This window comes from Tachypleus tridentatus, chromosome 4, assembly GCF_004210375.1.
Source record: "Tachypleus tridentatus isolate NWPU-2018 chromosome 4, ASM421037v1, whole genome shotgun sequence".
Taxonomy (NCBI): domain Eukaryota; kingdom Metazoa; phylum Arthropoda; class Merostomata; order Xiphosura; family Limulidae; genus Tachypleus; species Tachypleus tridentatus.
Window position 1 is genome coordinate 61,395,866 of NC_134828.1, and position 15,116 is coordinate 61,410,981.

Genomic DNA, 15,116 nt, shown 5'->3' on the forward strand with positions numbered 1-15,116 from the left:
CGAACTTCACATTGTACTTGTGAAACGCATCTATAAATGTTTATTAAAATGGAGTTTAGTAAGAAGAATATAAGCACATTTTCAATTAATTAAACGTTGATGAAATCATTTAGACACTTTTTACAATCTTTATTTTGAAACTTCCTCGATTCTGTAATTTATTTATTTATTTAAGACTACCAAAAGAAAAAAAAAATCGTTTCAATTAGGGCTTCAGTGCTTTTAATTATTAGCTAGAGGGGCAATCAGTAGAGGGCACACTTTGTCCATAAAGTGTTGATCATATTCGGATCTTTAAAAATACGAAAATCTCTATGTTTGTCCGTGGTTATCAACGGACACGGATGATTTTCCACAGGATAATGAAGAGTGGTATTCTGCTTAAGTCCACCAAAGTCCGATCATTCTGACTGAGTTATAGAGCAGAAATAGACCGAAAAACCGGTTACCATGTTAACAGATGAAGATTTTGACGGATTTTCGTGACTTTGCTGTCATAGTCCAAATGTATACCAGCTTTCGTCAACATGTATTCAATGTTTTCGACAAATCTTGTGACAAACACATAAATATATGGGTGGAAAATCTCATGTAGCGGAGGTAATTATGAAGTGTTAATCTTGGTGATGGATAATTTTCACACGAACTACGATTACAAAATAACAAAGGATACTCGAACCACGTTTTTGCAAAACTGCATATATCTCTTCAAAAAAGAAACGCAAAAGGCAAAATATGAGACAAATTGTTAACAAGTTTATTCCGGGTAGTTCTGTATGACATGTGTGAAACTTTGCACATTCACTGCTGAACATCCAAAGGCGAAGTCCACGCTCACTAGGTAAAATTTAACGTCACTCAACGTCAATAACGAGTATGCCCCCCGTGAGCATCAATAACTGCTTGGCATCTCCTGCCCATGGAAGCGATGAGATGACGAATCATATCCTGTAGAATGGCTGTCCACTTAGTCTGCAAAGCTGCTGCAAGCTGAGGTAGAGTCTGCGGTTGAGGTTGTCGCCGTCGCAGACGTCGGTCCAACTCGTCTCAAAGATGTTCGATGGGGTTTAAATCTGGTGATCTTGAGGGCCAGAAAAGAACGTTGATATTGTGGTGTCTCAAGAAGATAGTGGTGAGTCGAGCTGTGTGAGGACGGGCGTTGTCGTGTTGAAAAACGTCGTTGACGTTCACCATGATGGGTTGCACATGGGGCCTAAGACTGTCGTAGACGGTTGCGTACGGTCTAATCGGAAATCCTACGCAGCTCTGGTATGGTTGAGGCAGTAGACGTCGCAGTGGTGGTCTTATCCCGAAGGTGATGTAACCGGATGTTACGATCTTGTGCGGGCGTGGTCACACGAGGTCTGCCAAATCGTGGACGGTCACGAGTTGATCCATGTTGTTGGTGACGATTCCATGCTTTGGTGGACATTCACAGCTCTGGCAACATCTGATCGAGATTCGCCTGCTTCCAAGCGACCAATGGCATTGTTGCGTTGTGCTTCAGTCAGTCTTGGCGTAACTGTATTGCGTGTCGGTGGCTTAACACTGAGCTATGGAAACCGAGAACCCGTCAATTTTATAGGGATTTCGCACATGTTGCACTTGCAGAACATGCAAATCTCTCAAACAAATTTATTGAACACGAATGCGTTTTGGCGAAAAATCCGATGTTTTCCTCCGTTTTCAAAGTGCACAACTTTTATTGTCATTTTGGTCTGACAATCAGTGTCTTAACACGTGTAACATCACATACTCTGAGCTTGTAACGTTATTACATATATTTCTCTTTAAAATAACAAAAATATCCCTTTCGCGTTTCTTTTTTTGAAGAGTATATATAAAATAATAACGACAGTTATATTTACAATATAATATTCTGAAAGTTTGTTTTGTATTAAGCACAAGGCTGCCCAATGAGCTATCTGTGCTCTGCCCAGCACAGGTATTGAAACCGTTTCTAGCGATGGAAGACCGCAGTAATACCGCTGTACCACTAGGGGGAATACTTTGAAAGAAGATTTGTCCAACCGTCTGTCTGGTGTTACAGGTTGATGCTGCACCTATTTCGATGAAATATGGTATAAAAACTTTTGTGAATCTACTAAAACTCAAGTTCAAATTGTGAAGCAACCAAACGAGCAGTTAGAGTTTTACATCAAGTTCAGTTTGAATCACTTACTGTTGTGAAGGTTATTAAAATAATAAAAGAGGTCGGTATAGGTAAACGCGAATAAAGTGACGTTTACTGCCGCGCATACCACAGTTTATTTAATGAATTTCGCACAAAACTGCACGAGGGCTATCTGTAACTAAACTGAAATTGTAGACTAGAGAAAAGGCAATTAGTAAACATCACTCACCGCCATTTCTTATCCTACTACTGTTAGAACAACGAGTAATGTTGACCTTCGTAGTCAGAACGCACCCACGGCATAAAAACTGTGGCAAGCAATTTTTTTTGTGGTATTTTGACGCGAACCAAAGTCCCTTTAAGCTAATCAATTGGTATTGCATAGCTTGCGCAACATGGCATAGATAATCGTTGCATCCGACAAACGGTTCGCGTAGTACAGCTAAACACAGTGGAGGCCCGACATAGGCAGGTGGTTAAGACTCTCGATTCGCAATCTGAGGGTTGAGGATTTGAATCCCTGTCACAACGAACATGATCACCCTTTCAGCCGTGAGGGCGTTATATGTTACGGTCAATCCCACTACTCGTTGGTAAAAGAGTAGCCCAAGAGTTGGGGGTGGAAGGTGATGACGAGCTGCCTTCCCGCTAGTTTTACACTACTAAATTAGGGACGGCCAGCGCAGATAGCCCTCGTGTAGCTTTGCGCGAAATTCAAAAATAAACAAACACAGTAGAAAGGAGAGGCCGACAACCCCATTTATGGCATTATATTTTTAACTCTTTGCTATTGACGAATATATCACCTACATATGAACAACAATAATTTACTATAATTCAACACGTTATATTACATCGTTCACGCTCTTGTTGGTAATATGTATGTAACATTATGTAACAAATCCATATAAACAGTGTAAATGTACATTAATTTTAAATGCATCTCGTATATTATAACATGTATAGGGGATTGGTTGGTTGGTTTGGTGTTATATAGCGCAAAGCAGCTAGGCTATCTGCGCCGTGTATAGAGGAAGTTTTGACAAAGTTACAATTGAAGCATGTGTTACATAGAGCTGTTGCTGCATATTAATGACTGGAAAATGACTTTGAAATCACAAAAAGAAAGTACCGAAATCAGCTTGAACAAACATATAAACAGTTATTTTTTTCTTACAGCAAAACCACATCGGACTGTCAGCTGTGTTCACAGAGGACAATCGCACCCTTGATCTTAGTGTTGTAAATTCGTATACTGAAGCTTTCCTAACGAGAGACAAAAAATTGAATTTAAACAAACCGTGTATTCAATGCAATCTTTTAAATTATAATGTTCTCACGAACGAAGAAAATGTTCTGTGGAAACAAAATGCTACTTCACTACATGGGAACCCCCGCTAATACAGCGGTAAGTCTACGGATTTACAACGCTAAAATCAGGGGTTCGATTCCCCTCGGTAAGCTCAGCAGATAGCCCGATGTGGCTTTTCTATAGGAAACACACACACACACACTGCATGGGATCAAGCACGCTAAGCAGCTGTATAATACACGAACTTTGAAATTTAAATCGAGATAAATAAATTTCATTGTCAAATGATTTAGTAACTTAAGATAATTTAATCGATTCTGCAGTTAAACTCGTAATATTTAACACACACACATTACGACAAAAGTAATATACATTTATATATACAAGTGAAGCTAACGATAAATAATAAATAAAAACATAACATTAGCAGGGAATACAAATACTTCATCAAACATAAATACTTAAAACATAGATTAATGTATCATTCATATAAAAAAATGACGCACAATTTTACACCATAACCATGTTCACATTTATTAAGTGAAATATTTTGGATTAAAACTGCTGATGCATGTTTGTAACTTGATTTGTCTTATATTTTAGTTTTGTTCAAGTTAACCTGTGTCATATTGTTCTTTACAAACGTAATAAAGTCTTGCAGGACGGTTCTTGGGTCAAGTATATGCAGTAAATACACCACACAGACAGTACGAAAAATACACTGTCACATAAGTTGCATTCAAGAATTAATAAAATTCTTAACAATTTACGGACACCCTGTATATAGTTTACTACAGTTCCACAGTTAAAAGTTGAAACACATAAATTCAATCTTAAACATTAAAAAAGCTTAAACTAACTCTCTCTCCACATTAAATTACAAGTACTCAAGATTTGAGTTAAATTTGTTTTTGGTGAGTGACACAGGTTAGGGTATCAAAGATGGCTTGTTACATGTATTGAATTGTTAAAAGAGACTGATTCAAGTTCAATTAGAAAAACGTAAAATATTAACTTTGTAGATACCTCCACTAGAACATTGTTTTAAATATTACTTTAATGTGTTTTATTGCCGGCCGAGACCTTTTGGATTATTCCATGAAAACAATGCGATATTCTGTCTACTTCTACATAAATATTTCATATTTTTTTTCAATAAGTTTAATGGTAGGCCTGACTTTTAAACAATAACAAAAATTCTGAAAATAGTGTAAGCCTAACTCACGAATAAACTTAACCAATCACTTAACTTGTAAAGTCATCATTAATTTATCGATAACAAATATGTCAACCTAATAAAGAGTCTTCATCAGTGATTAAGTCTACTTCGTCAAAACTATTTAACAGACAGTGAACTGATTAACTAAATCTAACTCAGTCTGACATGTTAATATTGTAATAGTTTTTACATATTATAAAAAGCTTTGAGATCACAAGAGGCCTATACTTTCATGAAAGTTCTGGATTTCTCACTACCATTACATCATCAAAAAGTCTCCCTCTTGTGAATAAATTTGGTTTAAATTTCGCGCAAAGCTACACGAAAGTTATCTGCTCTAGCCGTCCCTAATTTAGCAGTGTAAGACTAGGGGGAAGGCAGCTTATCATCACCACAATTCTTGGGCTACTCTTTTACCAACATATAGTGGGATTGACCGTAACTGTAACTCTCCCACGGCTGAAAGGGCGAGCATGTTTGGTGTGACATTGATTCGAACCTACGATCATCAGATTACGAATCGAATGCCTCAACCACCTGGTCATGCCAGACCTCTAGCGAATAAAACATTATAACTCCCAACAATATTATTCTTCCGTCACCTGAAAATTCCAGTTTTAAAACGTGTTACACTAATATAAATCTATTACCCATTGTTCTACATTCTTCAAATAAATTACATTTATTCACAGCAGAACCTGAGAAGCTAGTGATAATACCACGTTACAGTAATATTTTACCAAAAAAACAAAACCATCAAGTAGCTGAAAAAAATTGCGTTTATTAGAGACAGCAAGATAAAAATATAAGCGGAATGAGATAAAATTTCCCGTAAGTAGGCGATCATCTTCTCCAAGGAAAATGTGATTTCGGTCAAAACATGACCACGTTCAATGTTGCAGAACATATTTTCCTCCATTAATTAAAAGTTCAACAAATAAGTGTTTACGTAACTCTTTATTACAAACTATCAGCGCGTTCACTCTGATCACAGTAGTTCTGTTGCACATTGTAACGTACATGTAATAAATACATCTTCGTTATTTAACACACATACAGATGCTTCTGTTCCGTAGTTGACCAAACGTGTTCGCCCTTTCAGCCGTGACGGCATCACTATGTACGGCCAATCCCACTATTCAAATATTCCTCACTAACGACGCACTTATTCGCAAAATATATATTTGTTTACTTAAACAACGAGTTCTTTAAGTGCTACATTGGTCTTATGACTAACAAATTTTTTTCTTCAATAATCTACAAATTCTAAAAGCAGGACTTTATTTAATAGAGTGAAACTTGTAAAAGTTTCTGTTAACGGAAATAAAGGAACACAACTCAAATCTGTAAAAACTTTTGAACACCACACACAGTTAACACTATTTCTTAAGAATCAATATCTTTAAATAAAACAAGCCATGCGTGTACTTCATTTGTTGAATTTTATATAAGACTAGCTAAAAGCAGACGACAAAACACAGCTACATAACGACTGTGTATAAATGATTCAACATTACGATTTGAAAATCTCAAGTGACCTCAATGGTTTTGTTGAAACAGAGACTTGTATCACGAATACTGTTGTCGCTGTCAAGGCAACTGATATTAGGAATTGTTTCAATGTTTCGCGTAAAGTTACACAAAGACTAGTAAAACCGTTCTTAATTTTGAACTAAGAGACAAGAGCCAAAGCAAACAGTGAACAGCATCTATCGCCAACTATTGTCTGTCTTTTTCAAATATTCATGCATACCTACTTTGAAATAATAGAGAAATTCAGGTAGTCAATAACTATCAGAAGATATTGCATTTTATTCAAGTGCTCTCTATATCTAATGGTTCAGTTTCACCAACAATACTGTATCAGTGAGTCTTCCTGGTTCAAAGTGAGTAGAAACTTAAACTAAAACTAGCAACAAAACTTACCTCTTTACCTTGCAGTGAAGTCAATTGGGAAAAAAAAAGAAGATATTTCTTTCACAGTTTTGTCCCTGGGAGATATTTTAATTGACTGGGTAAAGTGATTTTACCGCCACTCTTATAAAGTACCTGCGTCCTAAAAGTGAACGTGAAGCGCGATTTTGCATCAAGGGACACAAACCATGCACCCTCGAATTCACAATCTGAAAAGCTATCCATTAGATGTAAGTCTAGTTTACAAATACGACTAGCCACTTATTCTCATCGTTTAAAATTAACGCTGAAAGGAAAGCTATAGGTAAAAACAAAATTATACGCAAAAAAAGGGAACAAACAGAAAATTCAACTAATGCAAAGTTGAAGTTCACATGTTAATGCAGTAGACGTGTAAGAATTATTGAATAGTTTTCATACTTTTTGTCCTACAGATTTTCACTTAACAACTTATATGGCATGTTTGTTTGTTGTTAAGCGCAAACCTACAAAGTGGCTATTTATGCTCTGTCCACTTCAGGTATCAAAACCAAATATTTAGCATAATAAACCCTCACAATTACCGTTTATGGAGCATCTAAAAGTAAGCCAGGCTAAAGATGGGCGAGTCTTTGGTATTATATTTTAAGGTTAAAATGAGAAAGGTAGTTCATATGAGCAAGATTAGCAGCAAAAGTTAGGCACAATCTGTTCATTTAAAATGTTTAGAAAAGACATTTAAAAAAACGATCACAGAAGATGTTTAGCTTGTAGCTGAATATCACAGCTGCAATTTACCAATCCAACTACAATTTCATTTTACAATAATATGTTTTTTAAATATAATAAAAAATCCACCAAATTTTCATCGATACAATATACAATTTATGTATCGCTTACCTCCTTTCGAGAATTACTAAAGGAATTTTGATATATAAACCAAGTCAAATTTATACTGCCATTATAATCATGTACTGCAAGTAAACACGATTAAATAATTAGTCAAATAAATAATATTTTCTATTTCACTTGCAGTATCGATTTCAAACCGCCTTATTTAAGCTCTACCTTCCAATTGTATTACCGGTTTTAAAATAGTTTTAAGCTTAGCTCTACCAAGTGTTGCAAGGCTTAACTCCAATATTGCTTGGTTTGAAATTTTTCTTCGTTTCGAATTTCGCACAAAGCTACACGAGGTCTATCTGCACTAGCCTTTTCTAATTTCGCAACTTAAGACTATAGGGAAGGCAGCTAGTTATCACCACCCACATCTAACTCTTGGGTTACTCTTTTATCAACAAATAATGGAACTGACCGTCGCAAAAAAAAAAAAACGCACGACTGAAAAGGGCGAGCATAGTTTGATGCGACCCTTAGATTGAGAGTCGATCGCCCTAAACATTTGGCCATGTCAGGCCTCGCTACCAATAGCAGTTTCACTAGTTTTCAGCTTAGCCCTACCACTGTAGTGCCAAATATCATCCCGATCTAAATCTTATCCCCCATAGCATATATGCGTATCCATCATACATGGCAAATAAGTCTGCTAAATCTCATCCCTTTAAACTGTGTTTTATACAAAATATTTTAGTTGATGTTAGTGCTATTTCTTTCGTTATTATAGAAATTTGGTATTGTTTGTGTACTTATTTCAATTCGAAAACACAATAGTTAGTTTCACTTAGTTTTAACTGACAAACAAACGTGTAGCACACCGAGCTTGTCACTCGTTCTGTCACGAGAGTTAGTGTTAACTATTACTTTGTCATGTTAAAAGAATGTTAACAGTACATTATCATTTAAATGGTCTTCCTGTTTAAGTAGAAATCGCGCTTTTCTAATGTTTATTTCAGTATACATTAAATATTACGAAATATCAAATATCATACGCATTATTATAGTACAGCATAGATCTATGTCACTGTTCTAAGACTTACTTTTAGTAGTGTCACTTAGGCTGTGTAACATACCATTAATTGACTTGGTTCCTATCTTTCAATAATTTAGGTTTCTCACCATGTTTACTTTCAGTACATTTCTTGTTTGTTTGTTTTGGAATGTCGCACAAAGCTACTCGAGGGCTATCTGTGCTAGCCGTCCCTAATTTAGCAGTGTAAGACTAGAGGGAAGGCAGCTAGTCATCACCACCCACCGCCAACTCTTGGGCTACTCTTTTACCAATGAAAAGTGGGATTGAGTGTCACATATAACACCCCACGGCTGGGAGGGCGAGCATGTTTGGCGCGACTCGGGCGCGAACCCGCGACTCTCAGATTACGAAGCGCACGCCTTAACGCGCTAGGCCATGCCAGGCCCCAGTACATTTCTAGGTATTATTTTAAAATGTTATGCTCTAATGTTATTCTTCTACCCTACAAATTGTTTATCTTATATAAACTATAATGTTAACCATATTAATAGAACTAATATGTGATTTGATTTTATACATCGTTGGTTGTGGCTTTTGTTTCACTGAAATAACGTATAATGATTCACGGCTGAATATAAAAATTATGTTGAATTTTGTTTAATTGTTCTGAATGATATTATTTGTAAATATTTAATTTTTAGGTTTTTATTATAGTATGCATAAAACTGATTTAGAAATATGGCAACTCCATTTTTTAAAGTTATAAATACTTATTCATGTATAATAATTTGTGAATAGAAGTTTAATTAAAAATGATCTAGTATATTAATTGTTATTGGGGTTTTTTTGTAGCACTGTAAAAGTTAATTTTTAAAAGTATTTTTAAATATTAAAAACTGGACTTAATTCTAAGAATAAGAAGTCAACCATAGGATATATTTATTAATGATGTCCAGTCAATTAGAGTAGATAAATACTTGAGTTTGGTTTAGTTGAAAATTTGCTAAGTGATATCCATTCAACGATATATTGATGGAAAATAATCATGTGAAATTAGTTATTGTTTAATATATATTTTTCCCTTGTAGCATTTGTATTAAATCATAAATTATGTTACTGGTAACAACATTCAGTATTTATGTGTTTATTTAAAGTACCTTATAACCACCACAACAGTTTAATGTTTCCAAGCATAAAGTTTTTTCCTGTTAGAAATAACTCGTTAGTGCTTGAAAGATCAATAATGTTGAGATAAGAGGATGGCTTAAAGGAGCAACATGTACGCCATTGTCAAAGCAAATTAAACTTTAAGAGTGTGAATTAATGTCCATAGTTTCCTGACTTTACTGCAAGACATAGCAACTATATGAAACTAGCTAAGGTATCTCTATTTAAAATTGATCTCCAGATGCATCTTTTAGCTTGACCATTTTGCTTTGTGAAGTTTTAATTTAAAAAGAACAAAAATAATTGGGAGAACAGGATGTCTGGAAAAGGTAACACCATTTTAAAAAAATGTTTTATATATGTCAAGTTTTATTCCTTTCTTTTCTAAGTTATGCATTCTTATAAGAGAAATAAAATGTATTCCCTTTTAACAGTGATGATTTCCTGACTGCAACTGTAGTTTAATGAGGGTGCCTTTCTCTATGCTAGACATAATTGTAGGAACATTCTGAATATTAAACATGGATATAAAGAAAATAACTGATGGTTTTCAATGGAAAAAAAGATGAAAGAAAATAAACACAAGCTTTTAATATTTTATCTTCTTTCATACAACCTAAAGAGCAATTTATAGCTAAAAACAACAAAAAAGTACATATATTATAACAGTATCTTGTTCAGCCTATTAATTGCTTAAAACTCATTCATGATAATCTTAGTAAGTTGTGATATGCAAGTTACAAGTCCATGATTCAGTTTGTTACATATTACTTTACGTATATCATATTTGAAATGCAAGTGCAAATGACTCTCTTGCAAAAATACACAAGTGTATATGAAATTAAGAAAACAATGCTTACTTATTAATTAACTCTTTGGCATACTTAATGTGAAAAGCACAATTATCAACCAATCACAACTTTAAATTGAATGGTTAGCTTAATGTTGATTAAAATCTGTCTACTTTAAATGTATGATGTTTCAAAGTAGATGCAGGAATAGTAAAGTGTTAAAACAAACTGGGTGAAAAGTGAAAAGAGATCATATTACTGAGAAATGTAACTTTACACCAGTCTTAGGCTTGGGAAGTGTAATTCTGAATGTTAATACTTCTCTCATCAACAATGTGTAATATATGTTATCACCATACAAAGAGAAGTAAAATTATCTACAATCTAATATGATTTACATATTACAACAGAAATAGTTATAACTGGGGTTGGCAGCTTATGGTGGTAATTCTTGAACTATAACATGGAGGTGTGAGTAGAATGTCACCACCTACTCTAAACATACAAATGTAATACAAAATGATTTTGTCAATAATTAAACACAGAAAAAACAACTATGATAGTTCTTACTGAAAAAGGAAGAAAAATCAACACATCATCTTTTCTCATACAAAAATCCCCCATATATATAATTGTATTATTAAGTTTTTATTTTTAAAATTTATCACAATTATATGTACCTTGCTCATACAGGTTACTTGTATGATAATATATTATTGTTATTACCTCGGTACTTCTGAGCATTGGTATTGTTCACTAACAATTTGTTTAACCTCTACAATATGAATTCATAACACTAAATGTAAGCTATACGTAGATACTAAAGTGAATAACAATATAAACAGCTTGTATTCACATTCATGATGTATTTCTTAATTAGCACAAAGTCCAGCGATTCACTAATCATTCTTTGTGGGGGGGTGGGGGGGTGGCTCACAGTGCTCTGTTTGTTGTTGTTTTTTTTTAATTTAGTGTTGAGTTACACAAGGGCTATCTGCGTTAGCCTTCTCTAATTTAGCAGTGTAACACCAGAGGAAAGCCAGCTAGTTATTACCACATACCGTTAACTCTTGGGCTACTCTTTTACCAACGAATAGTGGGATTGGCCATCATGTTATAACACCCACACAATTGAAAGGAAGCGAGCGTCTTTGGTCGAGCCCCCTAATCACCTGGCCCTGCCGGGCTGCTCACAGTGGTAGAAGAACACATAGTATGCATACTTTGACAATTAGATATCGGAATATTTTTGTTCACATAATCAGGTAATAATAACATTTAATGTTTCATATCCAGACTGAAGGGTATCCGTACGATATTTAACGATCACCGAGGTACACGTGAGCCTGTGGTTAAACTAAATCGTTTATATACGAGCACAATGGTTGCCTGTTGAAATTGTATTTACCGATCTCAGATTATGCAGTCAGTATATAGCTTTAGTTTCGTAGATAATATACCTACTATCATTATTTTTAATACTTTTGTAACATTTAAATTGAATGAAATATTCTCGATCCATTTGTTGAAATATCTGACCTAAAACATAAGATAACTGTATTTACTGAAATGCCTAAAAGGTATCATTATATATCCCAGTAAATAAAAAAGAATTAAACAACAAATATATTTTTAGTTCAATAATATATATTCCTTACGATAATAGTCACGCGTGTGTGTGCGTGTACATATAAATAAGGATGTCGATATGCAACCCCAGTAGCTTTGCCACAATAAGAAATACACTTTTCTACATATGATTCTGGATGACAAATATAACGTTCCGCCATATTTCAAATTCTTTATTATAATAACATAGTCATTTTAAACATTATAATTCGAGTTTGATTAACTGATCAATCATTCTGTAGTTTATGACAAACAAAATTAATAACCTTACAGAATAAAGTAAAACAAAGTTTCTTTACCCTCATGAAACAACCTTTTCTTATTGTTGGCTCCAACATATATAAGTAACAATCACTACACTCGACTTCTCTTTAGCTACATAATGATATAAGAAATGCACAAGAAACACATCGGATTATTGACATGTCGTTAAAACAGTAACATTAAACAAAACAAGCCGCCAAGAAGGTTTGCTGCTATCGTTCATACAAAGAATACTCGCATAGACGATTGGAACGAACAAACAAAAACTAACATACTGAATATTCACCAAATGTTCTGGGAACTTATCCAACTGGAACATGTTTCCAGAAGATTCGATCCTTGTTTTATTCTGTTTTAAAAAAAGATTCTTGTTTTCGTTTTTATCGAACAGTATTTTTTTCAGGTGAAAACATTCAGTAAAGTGAGTAAGTGTTATGTAACGGGTATTAATTTTAAACAAAAATTCACGTATACTTTGTTAGTTTAGGATGCTCGCACCTACTTACACACGGGCTATTTTCGCTAGCTGTGTCGAATGTGGAGCTGATAGACTAGAGGGGACACAGCTAATCAATTTTTCGGATATTCTGACCTTAAAGACTATAACGGATAATTTATAGATATCAAATTAGATTGAATATGGCCAACTAATTAATATGCCAGGCTTTATCTACTGTGTCCACCGAGGGGAATTGAACCCCTGATTGTAGCGTTGTAAATCCGAAAACTTACCGCTGCCCCAGCGGGTGATACGTTGGTAATGTCGTCCACGTGAATGAAACACGGTAGTACACGATCAAATCTTTGAAGTTAGTGATGTAGTGAATTTAGCGACTACAGATTTTAGAGACTACGAGATCATATTATAGACAGCTTCAGAGTTACAATCTAATCTTCAGAACAGTTTTACAGTTGCAAGATTTTGGTGACACATCTAGTAGTTATTAAAGAAACAGTGCTGAACCTGATATTAAAGAAACTATACGCAACCTAAATTTGTAGGAAAGCTACTCTGAATTTCATTAATTCGAACACTTGATACTGAATGAACTTGAAGTAGTGACTTGAAATGACATTTTCACATCAGCTGATTACAAATGCATAAAAGACAAAATATCTGCGGTAAGCATGGCTTCATCACTTCTCTTAAGTCTCACAAGGCAACCATAAATTTATTGTACTTTAATTTCTATTTAGACATTATTATTAGAAAATGATGTATCGTTTGATATTCTCCCATCCCAAAAATATTACTCAAACTTTTAAACAACTTTGCTGAGGGTTTTTTGAAAAAACAATAAAAAAACACATATGTACAGTACACTGTGATTTGATCACTTTTGTTAAGTCTTCGAAATCAAACATATATTCGAGTTTAATATCTACTAAGATATTTAATTTTTAAGACATGTTATAGTAACGATTATTTGACTCCTCCCCTCTCATCAATACACATAGAAATACTATTGAAAATAATCTATCCCGATAAACAAATATATTTTATTCACGTTTCTGAGATAATATATTATTATAATAGTGTAAGTTAAATTCAATAACGAATATACACAAATTCGTTGACAGTTTACAACAGGTAGCTTGAAAATTTATTAGAATAAAAATACGCTTCGACCACTTCTGCGGTCATTTTGAAGTACAAACACAGAACAACTTAGTATAGTTATAATACTGACAGAAAGACAAACGAGAATCTTTCAAATGTGTGCAAATTAAATGAAAAACGTGTTATCTGTAAATCATACTAAGATTATAATAGTATGTTTAATACAAGGGATATCGTTATCTGCATAAAGGTGCGAGTAAGTAATCCCATATACAAAAAAAAATAAAGTCAATATGCCTAGATGTTTATTAATTTTGGGTCCATTTGTTTTAATCAGTAAGGCTTCAGCTATGTTATTTTTACAGTATTAGGCTCGTAGTTTATTATGGATACATTACGTTCTGAAAATATGTGGTGATTGAACTGCACATAGTAATTCACGTGTTTTGTTGCGTGCGTGCTATTTTTGTTCATTTATTCGTGTTTACACTCAGTTTCAGGTATGGAATTTACCACAGTCGTTACATTGTACTTTTTCTATAGTTCCTGGGTGTGAGGGTTTATCATACATTTTTTTTAACTGTTTGATTTTTATTCCTAGGGTGAAAACATATATAGTATGAACACTTTTGTTATATCCTTGTATTAATATTTGCTGTATTTCTTTAAAGAGAGTGCTTAAGTTATCAATGAATGTAATTGTGCTTGTTGTTCGATACTGCTCATGATAAGAGTAGATGTAGGATTCCAAATACAGTATTTCCCATACTTAGTTTATAGCAAATTCAAAACTCATCCTTGTATTAATATTTAAAAGTTTAGTTTTGGCTTATTCAATACCATGTATCAGTGTGTAACAAATCAACGGTTATAACTGTGGTTATATTTAACTGTTAATGGTCTAATGTTTGATAGAAAGTAAGAGACACACATAATGAAGGTTCCTACGAACAATTACATTACATTTTACGTATTTCATTTGAAAAAAAAAAATTGATTTGCTAAAGTGTCTGCAGACTGAGGCATTTCTGACATATTTAATTTGTTTATACGATTACTGTTTCTTTAAAAATATTCTCAATTCGCTCAACGTTCCATTTTACAACTTCCTAAAAGGTAATCTTCTACTCTGACTGATAAACACAAATAAATAATAAAGTTACGCGTTGGTGGCGTAGACTGATCAACTTATATGGACCTCAACTTCTACATACGGAAGTTGTGTCTTATTAAGATCTTTAAGGATTAGAAATGTCACCTAAGGTTATAGATAGCA

The 15,116-nt window shown here is 34.0% G+C and overlaps 1 protein-coding gene across 12 annotated transcripts in view; it reads right to left on the reverse strand.

Moving 5' to 3' along the window:
• The window catches only part of LOC143249246 (homer protein homolog 2-like), a 262,984-nt gene that overhangs the window by 211,911 nt on the left and 35,957 nt on the right, over positions 1–15,116 (reverse strand). The window lies entirely within an intron of this gene.